The sequence below is a fragment of the Salvelinus namaycush genome, chromosome 19, assembly GCF_016432855.1.
Source record: "Salvelinus namaycush isolate Seneca chromosome 19, SaNama_1.0, whole genome shotgun sequence".
Taxonomy (NCBI): domain Eukaryota; kingdom Metazoa; phylum Chordata; class Actinopteri; order Salmoniformes; family Salmonidae; genus Salvelinus; species Salvelinus namaycush.
The window spans coordinates 23200757-23216714 of NC_052325.1; positions in this window are offsets into that span (position 1 = coordinate 23200757).

Sequence of the window (15958 nt, forward strand, 5' to 3'; positions counted from 1 at the left end):
ATGGTCGGGTAGCCCAAAAATAACATATTGCTGCTTTAAAATGAGAGCAGACCGCTACTACACCATCCATCAAGTCAGGTCAAACTATAACCTCTGTAATATATATTGTAAAACATAGCAGACAGATTCGGTCTTAAATTCCCATCTTAACATAAAGATTTGTGGTAAAGGTTAGAGGTTAGGGAGAGGAGACCTGGATTACTGTACTCATTAGGGATGCACGATATCAAGTTTATTTTCAAATCAAGTTTATTTTATATAGCCCTTCGTACATCAGCTAATATCTCGAAGTGCTGTACAGAAACCCAGCCTAAAACCCCAAACAGCAAGCAATGCAGGTGTAGAAGCACGGTATATCGGTAAGCATATCGAAATAGGCCGATAAAGAAAAATTCCAACATCGGCCCAATGCCTAGTTTAACGCCGCTGTGCAAAACCGATGTCAAAGCTGACGTGCATACCTAAATAAAGGTAGGTAGATGACGTAATGACGCCACGACAAATACAGCACTACACAGAACAAAAGCTAAACAAGTTCAAGACGAGCAGTCATTTGAAAGAGCGAGACAACTCAAAGGCGAAATCCATTAACGCCAAGGTAATGGAATTCATTGCCCTTGACAATCAACCATTCTCTGTCGTGGATGATGTTGGCTTTCGCCGACTGGTTGTGCACCTCGAGCCCCACTACACACTACCAAGTAGGCACTATTTTTCAGATGTTGCCCTACCAGAGTTACACAGTATTGTTGAAACGCACATCCATGAGCTACTTGCTATGGGCGTCACTGCTATTAGCTTCACGACTGACATTTGGACCAGCGATGTCAGCCCCACGAGCATGGTGAGTCTGACAGCACAGTGGGTCGACGAGGATTTCGTACTGAGGAAAGCCGTATTGCATGCTCAAGAATGTGCTGGTTCTTATACCTCTGCTGCCATTTCAAATGGCATATGAGAGCATGTTTGAAACATGAACACACTCCTAGCTCCATTCGAACAACTGACTGGAGAAATAAGCTCATCAACTGCGTCTGCAGCAGACGTGATACCCTCTGTCATGGCATTGAAACGCCTGCTCAACAAAACTGCCGACACAGACAGTGGGGTTAAAACTTGGAAAAGTACTCCACAAAAGGCTGTGAAAAAGCGATTCGGTGGCATTCTCTCTGAGCCTCTTTACTGAGTCGCCACCATGCTCGATACAACGCTACAGGACAGTTTTGCTAGCACAGACTGGAATATGTTCCGGGATTCATCCAATGGCATTGAGGAGTATACCACCTGTCATTGGCTTCATCAATAAGTGCATCGACGACATCGTCCCCACAGTGACCGTACGTACATATCCCAACCAGAAGCCATGGATTACAGGCAACATCCACATCGAGCTAAAGGCTAGAGCTGCCGCTTTCAAGGAGCGGGACTCTAACCCGGACGCATATAAGAAATCCTGCTATGCCCTCAGACAAACCATCAAACAAGCAAAGCGTCAACACAGGTTTAAGATTGAATCCTACTACACCGGTTCTGATGCTCGTCGGATGTGGCAGAGCTTGAAAACTATTACAGACTACAAAGGGACACCCAGATGCGAGCTGCCCAGTGACGTGAGCCTGTCAGACGAGCTGAATGCCTTTTATGCTCGCTTCGAGGTAAGCAACACTGAAGCATGCACAAGAGCACCAGCTGTTCTGGATGACTGTGTGATCACGCTCTCGGTAGCCGATGTGAGCAAAACCTTTAAACAGGTCAACATTCACAAAGCCACGGGGCCAGATGGATTACTAGGACGTGTACTCAAAGCATGCTCGGACCAACTGGCAAGTGTCTTCACTGACATTTTGAACATCTCCCTGACTAAGTCTGTAATACCAACATGTTTCAAGCAGACCCCCATAGTCCCTGTGCCCAAGGAAGCAAAGGTAACCTGCCTAAATGATTACCACCCCGTAGCACTCACGTCAGTAGCCATGAAGCTTTGAAAGGCGGGTAATGGCTCACTTAAACAGCATCCTCCCGGATCCCCAAGACACACTCCAATTCGCATACTGCCCCAACAGATCCACAGATGACGCAATCTTAATCTCCTTAAACCTTTTCTCAATAGGGGGTGCTGTTTGCACTTTGTAAAAATTTCGTTCCCAAATTAAACTGCCTCGTACTCAATTCTTGCTCGTACAATATGCATATTATTATTACTATTGGATAGAAAACACTCTCTAGTTTCTAAAACCATTTGAATTATATCTGTGAGTAAAGAACTCGAGTTGGAGCAATTTTCCTATGAGGAAGTGAGAAATCTTAAATCTGCAGGCTGTTCTGAGGTCAGTTTATTAATTTACATGTCTTCTATTGGTTGAGATGCACTGCATACGCCTTCCCCTGGATGTCAGCAAATAGTGAGAATTGGAATGGAGTTGCTAGGCAGATCTGAGGCCTTATAAATGGGCTGGCAACGTGGGGTCCTCTCTTTCCTTCGTTCGCCATGACGCAAGACAGACCTCAGGATGGCGTTCTAGAAAGCTCCCGTTATAGCCCTTAGATATATCCGGCTCTGATTTTATTCGATATAGGTGTTAAAGACATCATAATGTTGTTATTTTAAACCGAGTTATATCAGTTTATATCAGTATATTGCGATTTTCGGGTATTTATTTGTGCTGCGTTCTAGTGAGTTGGGCACGTCTGGGCCACATGGCTAATGTTTACTGCTAATTCCAAAGTTGAAGGCGACAATCTACAACCGAGCAACGATTCTTTTGGACAAAGGACAACTTGCCCAAGATTCTGATGGGAGCTCATCAAAAAGTAAGAACTATTTATGATGTTAATTCGTTGTTCTGTTGAAAAATGTAAAACTCATATTCCGCCATTAATTTCGGTGCGGTCTCGCTTTAACGCACGCTGTATGTCGTAGTAACGTTAATTTTAAAAATCTAACACAGCGATTGCATTAAGAACTAATGTATCTTTCATTTGCTGTCCAACCTGTATTTTTTAGTCAAGTTTATGATTAGTTAGTGATTAGATTAGGTGCCTCTCCCAAGATTTCTCCCAACATATTGTTGGCAGCTTGGCTACTATTCTCATTGTATAACCACGATTTGTGCCGCTAAATATGCACATTTTCGAACAAACTCTATATGTATTGTGTAATATGATGTTATAGGACTGTCATCTGAAGAAGTTTGAGAAGGTTAGTGAAAAAATTTATATCTTTTGCTGGTTTATTCGTTATCGCTATTGTTGGCTTGAATCAATGCTGTTGTGTGGTTGGCTATTGTAGTAAGCTAATATAATGCTATATTGTGTTTTCGCTGTAAAATACTTAAAAAATCTGAAATATTGGCTGGATTCACAAGATCTTTGTCTTTCTTTTGCTGTACGCTGTGTATTTTTCATAAATGTTTTATGATGAGTATTTAGGTAATTCACGTTGGTCTCTGTAGTTATTCTAGTTGCTTTGGTGAGAGTTGTGATGGTGGCTGCAATGGTAAACTATGATTTATACCTGAAATATGCACATTTTTCTAACAAAACATATGCTATACAATAAATATGTTATCAGACTGTCATCTGATGAAGTTGTTTCTTGGTTAGTGGCTATTTATATCTTTATTTGGTCGAAATTGTGATAGCTACCTATGCAGGAAAAAAATGGTGGGAAAAAAAAGTTGTGTCTTTTGCTATCGTGGTTAGCTAATAGATTTACATATTGTGTCTTCCCTGTAAAACATTTTAAAAATCAGAAATGATGGCTGGATTCACAAGATGTGTATCTTTCATCTGGTGTCTTGGACTTGTGATTTAATGATATTTAGATGCTAGTATTTACTTGTGACGCTATGCTAGGCTATGCTAGTCAGCTTTTTTACTGATGGGGGTGCTCCCGGATCCGGGATTGTGTGCAAGTAGAAGTTAATGTCAATATGCCTTGTCCATTGCCGTTCTGGTTAGTGTTTATTGGCTTATTTCACTGTAGAGCCTCTAGCCCTGCTCATTATACCTTATCCAACCTTTCAGTTCCACCACCCACACATGCGATGACATCACCTGGTTTCAATAATGTTTGTAGAGACAATATCTCTCTCATCATCACTCAATGCCTAGGTTTACCTCCACTGTATTCACATCCTAACTTTCCTTTGTCTGTACATTATACCTTGAAGCTATTTTATCGCCCACAGAAACCTGCTCCTTTTACTCTCTGTTCCAGACGTCCTAGACGACCAATTCTCATAGCTTTTAGCCGTACCCTTATCCTACTCCTCCTCTGTCCCTCTGGTGATGTAGAGGTGAATCCAGGCCCTGCAGTGCCTAGCTCCACTCCTATTCCCCAGGCGCTCTCTTTTGATGACTTCTGTAACCGTAATAGCCTTGGTTTCATGCACGTTAACATTAAAAGCCTCCTCCCTAAGTTTGTTTTATTCACTGCTTTAGCACACTCTGCCAACCCGGATGTCCTAGCCGTGTCTGAATCCTGGCTTAGGAAGACCACCAAAAACTCTGAAATCTCCATCCCTAACTACAACATTTTCAGACAAGATAGAACGACCAAAGGGGGCGGTGTTGCAATCTACTGCAGAGATAGCCTGCAGAGTTCTGTCTTACTATCCAGGTGTGTACCCAAACAGTTTTAAAAATACACCTCTCTAAAAACAAGTCTCTCACCGTTGCCGCCTGCTATAGACCACCCTCTGCCCCCAGCTGTGCTCTGGACACCATGTGTGAACTGATTGCCCCCCATCTATATTCAGAGCTCGTGCTGCTAGGTGACCTAAACTGGGACATGCTTAACACCCCAGCCATCCTACAATCTAAACTTGATGCCCTCAATCTCACACAAATTATCAATGAACCTACCAGGTACCACCCCAAAGCCGTAAACACGGGCACCCTCATAGATATCATCCTAACCAACTTGCCCTCCAAATACACCTCTGCTGTTTTCAACCAAGATCTCAGCGATCACTGCCTCATTGCCTGCATCCGTAATGGGTCAGCGGTCAAACGACCTCCACTCATCACTGTCAAACGCTCCCTGAAACACTTCAGCGAGCAGGCCTTTCTAATCGACCTGGCCCGGGTTTCCTGGAAGGATATTGACCTCATCCCGTCAGTAGAGGATGCCTGGTTATTTTTTTTAAATGCCTTCCTCACCATCTTAAATAAGCATGCCCCTTTCAAAAATGTTTGAACCAGGAACAGATATAGCCCTTGGTTCTCTCCAGACCTGAATGCCCTTAACCAACACAAAAACATCCTATGGCGTTCTGCATTAGCATCGAACAGCCCCCGTGATATGCAACTTTTCAGGGAAGTTAGAAACCAATATACACAGGCAGTTAGGAAAGCCAAGGCTAGTTTTTTCAAGCAGAAATTTGCTTCCTGCAACACAAACTTTAAAAAGTTCTGGGACACTGTAAAGTCCATGGAGAAAAAGAACACCTCCTCCCAGCTGCCCACTGCACTGAGGATAGGAAACTCTGTCACCACCGATAAATCCACTATAATTGAGAATTTCAATAAGCATTTTTCTATGGCTGACCATGCTTTCCACCTGGCTACCCCTACCCCGATCAACAGCCCTGCACCCCTCACAGCAACTCACCCACAGCCTTCCCCATTTCTCCTCCTCCCAAATCCAGATAGCTGATGTTCTGAAAGAGCTGCAAAATCTGGACCCCTACAAATCAGCCGGGCTAGACAATCTGGACCCTTTCTTTCTAAAACTATCTGCCGAAATTGTTGCAACCCCTATTACTAGCCTGTTCAACCTCTCTTTCGTGTAGTCTTTCGTGTCGTCTGAGATTCCCAAAGATTGGAAAGCAGCTGCGGTCATCCCCCTCTTCAAAGGGAGGGAAACTCTTGACCCAAACTGCTACAGACTTATATCTAGCCTACCCTGCCTTTCTAAGGTCTTCGAAAGCCAAGTCAACAAACAGATTACCGACCATTTCGAATCCCACCGCACCTTCTCCGCTATGCAATCTGGTTTCAGAGCTGGTCATGGGTGCACCTCAGCCACGCTCAAGGTCCTAAACGATATCATAACCGCCATCAATAAGAAACAATACTGTGCAGCCGTATTCATTGACCTGGCCAAGGCTTTCGACTCTGTCAATCACCACATCCTCATCGGCAGACTCGATAGCCTTGGTTTCTCAAATGATTGACTCGCCTGGTTCACCAACTACTTCTCTGATAGAGTTCAGTGTGTCAAATCGGAGGGCCTGTTGTCCGGGCCTCTGGCAGTCTCTATGGGGGTGCCACAGGGTTCAATTCTTGGGCCGACTCTCTTCTCTGTATACATCAATGATGTCGCTCTTGCTGCTGGTGAGTCTTTAATCCACCTCTACGCAGACAACACCATTCTGTATACTTCTGGCCCTTCTTTGGACACTGTGTTAACAACCCTCCAGACGAGCTTCAATGCCACACAACTCTTCTTCCGTGGCCTCCAACTGCTCTTAAATACAAGTAAAACTAAATGCATGCTATTCAACCGATCGCTGCCTGCACCTGCCCGCCCGTCCAGCATCACTACTCTGGACGGTTCTAACTTAGAATATGTGGACAACTACAAATACCTAGGTGTCTGGTTAGACTGTAAACTCTCCTTCCAGACTCACATCAAACATCTCCAATCCAAAGTTAAATCTAGAATTGGCTTCCTATTTCGCAACAAGGCATCCTTCACTCATGCTGCCAAACATACCCTCGTAAAACTGACCATCCTACCGATCCTCGACTTCGGAGATGTCATTTACAAAATAGCCTCCAATACCCTACTCAATAAATTGGATGCAGTCTATCACAGTGCCATCCGTTTTGTCACCAAAGCCCCATATACTACCCACCACTGCGACCTGTACGCTCTCGTTGGCTGGCCCTCGCTTCATACTCGTCGCCAAACCCACTGGCTCCAGGTCATCTACAAGACCCTGCTAGGTAAAGTCCCCCTTTATCTCAGCTCGCTGGTCACCATAGCGGCACCCACCTGTAGCACGCGCTCCAGCAGGTATATCTCTCTGGTCACCCCCAAAACCAATTCCTCCTTTGGCCGCCTCTCCTTCCAGTTCTCTGCTGCCAATGACTGGAACGAACTACAAAAATCTCTGAAACTGGAAACACTTATCTCCCTCACTAGCTTTAAGCACCAGCTGTCAGTGCAGCTCACAGATTACTGCACCTGTACATAGGCCATCTATAATTTAGCCCAAACAACTACTCTTCCCCTACTGTATTTATTTATTTTGCTCCTTTGCACCCCATTATTTCTATTTCTACTTTGCACATTCTTCCACTGCAAATCTACCATTCCAGTGTTTTACTTGCTATATTGTATTTACTTCACCACCATTGCCTTTTTTTGCCTTTACCTCCCTTATCTCACCCTATTTGCTCACATTGTATATAGACTTATTTTTCTACTGTATTATTGACTGTATGTTTGTTTTACTCCATGTGTAACTCTGTGTTGTTGTATGTGTCGAACTGCTTTGCTTTATCTTGGCCAGGTCGCAATTGTAAATGAGAACTTGTTCTCAACTTGCCTACCTGGTTGAAAAAAGGTGAAATTTCAAAAAAAGAAAAACAAATATTGGATAGGCAATCACTTGAAAAACTACAAACCTCAGATTTCCCACTTCCTGGTTGGATTTTTCTCAGGGTTTCGCCTGCCATATGAGTTCTGTTAAACTCACAGACATCATTCAAACAGTTTTAGAAACTGTTTGAGTGTTTTCTATCTGTCACGCCCTGACCATAGTTTGCTTTGTATGTTTCTATGTTTTGTTTGGTCAGGGTGTGATCTGAGTGGGCATTCTATGTTGTATGTCTAGTTTGTCTATTTCTATGTGTTTGGCCTGATATGGTTCTCAATCAGAGGCAGGTGTTAGTCGTCTCTGATTGGGAACCATATTTAGGTAGCCTGTTTTGTATTGTGGGTTATGGGTGATTGTTCCTGTTTCTTTTTGTATGTCACCATACGGGACTGTTGCGTTTTCGTTCGTTTGTCCGTTTATTGTTTTGTTCTTTGTTTTCAATGTTTCTAATTAAAATGGATAATCATCACGCTGCATTTTGGTCCTCCGATCCTTCTTACTACTCCTCCTCAGATGAGGAGGACGACGAACGTGACACTATCCAAATCTACTAATAATATGCATTTCTTAGCTTCTGGGCCTGAGTAGCAGGCAGTTTACTCTGGGCATGCTTTTCATCCGAACGTGAAAATAGCGCCCCCAGCCAAAAGAAGTTATTTAAATGTGCTCAAGAACACTAAGGTAACCTGCCTAAATGACTACCGAACCGTAGCACTCACATCTGTAGCCATGAAGTGCAAAACTTGTCAAAGACTCCAGCCACCCTAGTCATAGACTGTTCTCTCTGCTACCACACTGCAAGCGGTACCGGAGCGCTAAGTCTAGGTCCAAGAGGCTTCTAAACAGCTTCTACCGCCAAACCATAAGACTCCTGAACATCTAGTCAAATGGCTACCCTCCCCTCTCCACACCACTGCCACTCTCTGTTGTCATCTATGCATAGTCACTTTAATTAACTCCACCTACATGTACATACTACCTCAACTAACCGGTGCCCCCGCACATTGCCTCTGTACCGGCACTCCCATGTATTGTTATTTTTTTACCACTGCTCTTTAATTACTTTACTTTTATATTTTATTCTTATCCGTATTTTTTTTAAACTGCACTGTTGGTTAGGGGCTCGTAAGTAAGCATTTTACTGTAAGGTCTACACCTATTGTATTCGGCACATGTGACTAATAACATTTGATTTGACCTCTCAAAAGAGCCCCCAAAGCGAACCAAACAGACCTCGAGAGTTCGGTTCGCTTGAATTCCATGGACGGTTCCCTTATTTAAGACAATGTGAACGCAAAGCTCCCCAGGTTCACTTGTCATTATTCCAGCATCACACACTAAACTACTGCAGCACTGTTTCCCCTGCTATAACCCCTGACATTGGTGCCACAAAAGGGAGATGATGTGCAGGTTCTCTGAATGAAATGTGTGCTGTTTTTAGATATTGATTGGCGATTGTCAAGGACGCACAGACATTCCAAAATGTGTGGTGTTTTTAGTTCCAGTGGGGTGTTGAGAGTAGTGTACTATGGTAATTTGACAATAGTAGGATGGTTTAAAGAGTTCGAGATATTTGACTCTGTACCACTGATTGTCTGACCCACTGGAATTGTGATACAGTGAATTATATGTAAAATAATCTGTCTGTAAACAATTGTTGGAAAAATGACTTGTGTCATGCACAAAGTAGATGTCCTAACCAACTTGCCAAAATTATAGTTTGTTAACAAGAAATTTGTGAAGTGGTTGAAAAACGAGTTTTAATGACTCCAACCTAAGTGTATGTAAACCTCCGACTTCAACTGTACATGTAATTCTGTGTGATTATTTAGTAAATAAATAATTAAGCCAATTTATGTATTGCTGATTTAACTTATTAGCTAGGGTTCGTGCAGATAACCAAGTACTTAAGACAATCAGAATGAGATTGATCGAGGTGACGATTAATAATTGACTGCTATTGATATAAAAGATCTTCAGATCTTGTGTAGGCCTTCAATGTAAATAAGAATGTTCTCAACTGACTTGCTTAGTTAAATAAAATAAAAATATATAGAAAATTAAGAAAACTTTTGACTGTACAGACTAATTGAGCATGGCCTTGCTATCGAGAGAGACTGCCATAGGCAGACCTGGCTCTCAAGAGAAAGGCTGTGCACACTGCCCACAAAATGAGATGGGAAATGAGCTGCTCTTCCTAACCTCTTGCCAAATGTATGACCACCTTAGAGATACATATTTCCCACAGATCACAGGGACTCACAAGGAATTAGGCTGTTAGGGGCGGCGGGTTAGTGGTTAGAGTGTTGGGCCAGTAACTGAAAGGTTGCTGGATCGAATCCCCGAGCTGACAAGGTAAAAATATGTCATTCTGCCCCTGAACAAAGCAGTTTACTCACTGTTTCCCTGGAAACACTATCGGAACTAGAAGCACAAGCATTTCGCTACACTCACAATAACATCTCGTACCATGTGTATGTGACCAATACAATTTGATTTGATATTTTTTAAAGTCTGAAAAAAGTATGTTTTTCCTAAAACGTTAAACCGGAGGCCTAAAGGTGTTTTCTCTAACAGGGGGAGAGTTATCTATAGAATATTGTGTCTATTATTTGAACAGGATGTCTGAGGAAGAGGATGGTGATAGTGGAGAAGAAAAGGCCACATTCTCAATGTGTGAGGTCAGTGTCAGAGAGAGGTAGTGAAAGAGAGAGCATGTGTGTGCATACCTTGTGTCTGTGTAATAATAATCATAGATGGGTGACTATATTTGTCCTATTTCAAACAATCATATTTAAAAGAATCATGAAAATCTAATAAGAATCTTGTATGGCAGAAGATTATTTGGACCTGCTAAGATTTTGTATGTGGTCATTTAATTGTCGTTTTTTATGTTGACTAATAAATTTAAAAAATGTGAAGGAAATAAGGTTATATTCTCATCACATACTTTTCTTATATTCATAGATGAATCATATTCTTATACTTTGTCTCAAATGTATCATACCATATCTTTGTAGGAAATTCACCACAATCATGTACGTCATATAAGGCATAGAAGTTAACACATATACTGACCAAAGGTATGTGGACACCTGCTCATCGAACATCTCATTCCAAAATCATGGGCATTAATATGGAGTTGATCCCCCTTTGCTGCTATAACAGCCTCCACTCTTCTGGGAAGGCTTTCCACAGATGTTGGAACATTGCTACTGGGACTTGCTTCCATTCAGCCACAAGCGCATTAGTGAGGTGGGGCACTGATGTTGGGCGATTAGGCCTGGCTCCCAGTCGAAGTTCCAATTCATCCCAAAGGTGTTCAATGGGGTTGAGGTCAGGGCTCTGTGCAGGCCAGTCAAGTTCTTCTACACTGATCAACAAACCATTTCTGTATGGACCTCGCTTTGTGCACAGGGGCATTGTCATGCTGAAACAGGAAAGGCACAAAGTTGGAAGCACAGAAACGTCTAGAATGTCATTGTATGCTGTAACATTAAGATTTTCCTATACTGGAACTAAGGGGCCCGAACCATGAAAAACAGCCCCAGACCATTATTCCTCTTCCATCAAACTTTAAAGTTGGCACTATGCATTGGGGCAGGTAGCGTTCTCCTGGCATCCGCCAAACCCAGATTTGCCCATGGGACTGCCAGATGAAGTGCGATTCATCACTCCAGAGAATGCGTTTTCACTGCCCCAGTATCCAATGGCGGCGAGCTTTACACCACTCCAGCCAACGCTTGGCATTGCGCATGGTGAACTTAGGCTTGTGTAAGGCTGCTCGGCTATGGAAATCCATTTCATGAAGCTTCCGACTAACAGTTATTCTGCTGATGTTGCTTCCAGAGGCAGTTTGGAACGGATTTTTACGCACGCGCTACAGCACTCAGCGGTACCGTTCTGTGAGATTGTGTCCTACCACTTCGCAGCTGAGTCATTGTTGTTCCTTTCCACTTCACAATAACAGCACTTACAGTTGACCAGGGCAGCTCTAGTGTAACCGATGTGAAATGGCTAGCTAGTTAGCAGGGTGCGCGCTAGTAGCGTTTCAATCGGTGACGTCACTTGCTCTGAGACCTTGAAGTAGTTGTTCCCGTTGCTCTGCAAGGGCCCGGCTTTCGATGCGCGATGTAACGATGCTTCGAGGGTGACTGTTGTCTATGTGTGTACAGGGCCCCTGGTTTGAGCCCAGGTAGGGGCGAGGAGAGGGACGGAAAGCTAAACTGTTACATTGATGCTGTTGACCCGGATCACTGGTTGTGGCGGAAAAGGAGGTCAAAAGGGGGGTGAGTGTAACCGATGTGAAATGGCTAGCTATTTAGCAGGGCGCGCGCTAGTAGCGTTTCAATTGGTGACTTCACTTGCTCAGCAAGGGCCACGACTTTTGTGGCGCGATGGGTAACGATGCTTCGAGGGTGACTGTTGTCGATGTGTGCAGAGGGTCCCTGGTTCAAGCCCAGGTAGGGGCGAGGAGAGATGGAAGCTAAACTGTTACAACTAGCAAGACAGAAATTCGACAAACTGATTTGTTGGAAAGCCTATGATGGTGCCACGTTGAAAGTCAATGAGCTCTTCAGTAAGGCCATTCTACTGCCAATATTTGTCTATGGAGATCGTATGGCTGTGCACTCGATTTAATACACCTGTCAGGCTGAAATAGCCAAATCCATATACTGCTGTGTGTGTGTGTGTGTGTGTATATATATATATATATATATATATAGTGTACGTATACAGTTACTTATTCGATTTTTGTCCAAATACCCTTCTGCCACACAATATTCTTATTTGAGTTTCATGATTATTTTACATATGGGTGTTTGAATTAGAACAAATATAGTCACCCACCTAATTATTATTACACAGACAAGGCACACACACAAGGCATGCACGCACACTCTCTACCTCTCTGACACAGACCTCACTTCACACATAGAGAACGCTGCCTTTTTTCCCTCCGCTATCACCATCCTCTTCTTCCTGTCCTCTCCTACTCAGACATCCTGTTCATATAACAGACACTTATTCTATAGATAATTCTCCCCGTCAGAGAAACAGCTTTGAGCCTCCGGTTTGTTATAGGAAAAACAGACCTTTTTCAGACTTATTTGAAGTACATTCCATTAAGCAAACACATTTTACTTACAGTAGTGTGTACATACATTTCCAGATGGGGGGGGCCTAGCAGGAATCAAACCCACACCCCTGGCATTGCAAGCAACATGAGCCACACAATCATGTTTTGTGCTATATTACCAAGTTAGAATTGTATTTCTCCCCCTCATGTCCTTTCTCTCTCTCTCCCCTCCTAGATGGTGCTAGAGGCCCGCGTCGGACATCTGGAGCGTGGGGTGCACCGTGTTTGAGACAGCCACTGGGAAGCCGTCACTGTTGCACAGGGACAGTGTTTTCCTTGCATTGTTCTACATTTGTGTGAGGAGAGGCCCAATGCTTGACAGGTTCTGAGTACACCAAGGACTTTGTCTGACCAGGTGAGTTGAATTATGATCCTGTACTTACAAGCAAAATGTTAAATATAATAATTTTAAAGGAATAGTTCAACCAAAGAACTGTTTCTTTTCCAAATTTCAATAAGTGTTAATTACATCAACCATCACTAAGTCAAACAAAGGTAAATGTGACATCTCACCCAGTCAGTAAATCATAATAAACTGCAGCCATGTTGAATAACATTCGGTACTCTTTGCAGTGAGCAGAAACGGCGCCCATCTGCAGAACACCTATTGGGCCACCCTTTCTTCCCCAAGGATGTCATCTTAGTTTAGAGCCTACACTCAACGCTGGTTGGCGCTATTTCCTGAGTTCATCAAGAAGTGAAAAGCCGTAACACCTATCAAGAATGTATATACACCACCGTTCAAAAGTTGTTTGGGGTCCCTTTGAAATGTCCTCGTTTGTCCATTAAAATATCAAATTGATCAGAAATAAAGTGTAGACATTTAATGTTGTAAATGACTATTGTAGCTGGAAATGGCTGATTTTTAATGGAATATCTACATAGGCGTAGAGGCCCATTATCAGCAACCATCACTCCTGTGTTCCAATGGCCACGTTGTTAGCCTTTTAAAATAATCTTGGATTAGCTAATTGATCATTAGAAAACCATTTTGCAATTATGTTAGCACAGATGAAAACTGATGCTAATCACAAATGCTGATTTAAAAAAGCAAAACTGGCATTCTTTAGACTAGTGGAGCATCAGCATTTGTGGGTTTCGATTACAGGCTCAAAATGGCCAGAAACAAAGTCCTTTCTTCTGAAACTCGTCAGTATATTCTTGTTCTGAGAAATGAAGGCTATTCCATGCGAGAAATTGCCCAGAAACAAAGTCCTTTCTTCTGAAACTCATCAGTGTATTCTTGTTCTGAGAAATGAAGGCTATTCCATGCGAGAAATTGCCAAGAAACTGAAGATCTCGTACAACGCTGTGTACTACTCCCTTCACAGAACAGCGCAAACTGGCTAACCAGAATAGAAAGAGTGGGTGGCCCTTGGTGCACAATTGAGCAAGAGGACAAGTACATTAGTGTCTAGTTTGAGAAAAACATGCCTCACAAGTCCTCAACTGGCAGCTTCATGAAATAGTACCCACAAAACACCAGTCTCAACGTCAACAGTGAAGAGGTGACTCCGGGATGCTGGCCTTCTAGGCATCCCGGAGGAGTTTGTTTCTCAAACTAGACTAACGTACTTGTCCTCTTGCTCAGTTGTGCACCGGGGCCTCCCACACTTTCTATTCAGGTTTAAGCCAGTTTGCGCTGTTCTGTGAAGGGGGTAGTACACAGTGTTGTACAAGATCTTCAATTTATTGCATGGAATAGCTTTAAAGCTTCTTTAAATCAGAACACAGTTTTCAGCTGTGGTTAACATAATTGCAAAAGGCTTTTAAAATGATAAACTTGGATTAGCTTAACAATGTGCAATTGGAACACAGGAGTGGTGGTTGCTGATAATGGGCCTCTGTACGCCTATGTAGAAATAAATAAAAAAAATCGGCCGTTTCCAGCATTAAATGTCTACACTGTGTTTCTGATCAATTTGATGTTATTTCAAAAACAAAATACATTTTTAAGTGACCCCAAACTTTTGAACGGTAGTGTAAATCTGTCCAATTCGCATAATATACAGTATTTAAATTCCTTTTCAAATGAATTGCTTGAAACCTTTACCACCCTTGGAACAAGATCTTGCAGAGTATACAAATAGGGCATTTGTATAACATTTTGCTTCCATTCTCTTCATATAACATACAGTACATACCAATCAATCATACAACATAGGTCAAGTTAAGGTAGTGTTAACCTTAGCATTTATTTGTAGAACTTAAATAAAATAATAAAACTGGTTGTCAAGATTTGCACTTTCCTTCTTGTTATCAAAACCAATGGTGGAACATAGCATCTTGGCCTCAATACCAACTGTCTGCACACTGAAATAAGAAGGACTAACCAGTCAAAGAACCGTTCTTAATTTGTGTCCACAATTGAGAACGATATCTGCCATATACAGTAGGAAACTGAGCTGTTGAGAGCAGATGGCACACGAGCCACCGTACTGTATCAGCAACACTGACGGAACGTTAACCCCAATAACCAGGCTACTTTTCTGCCACGTCACTGGACATCAACAATCCTACATTATTTACCATTACTGATTTACAGCTTTGCATCTATCGGCTACAGGGTCAAGCCAAGTAACCATTTTATGTAAATGCACTTCACAGCAAAGGTTAGGCATGTAAACTATAGCACTAGTATTACTGTCCTCGTGTCTTTAGTTATTTTTTTTTGCGAGGCACAGCCTTTGGCATCCAGCTTTAGGTCATCTTGGAGGTCCCCCCAAAAAATAGTTGTACAAATTGCATGGCCTCTGACAACATGCCAGGTGGTTGGTACTGTTTGTAGGGTCTGCACTGGAAGAAATCCAGACCCTACAAAGGGATGGAAAGGTCAAAGGTCGAGTGCACTCTACCGGCAGCCATGCGTAGTACAGGCTCTAAGCACAACAGTGGAACGCTGCAGTCAGAATCACCAATAATAGGACTCCTACATCAAGTTACAATAGTCTTTTTCGCCATCATATATAATATATATATATCTTGTTATACTTACAAGCAGTTCCAAACCTGAGTATTTATGGTATAGCTTTTTAAACATACAAAAATGTATGTACATTTATCTCCACTTTCTGTAAACAGCAGTCTGCATTCTGCTTTATCCCTTTGATGATAGAAACATGCGGATCATCGATACAGTATTGAGTATAAAAAAAAATCATTCAACAAAAAAGAATCCAGCTTCCAATGGCTGCCATGTTTGGCGTGC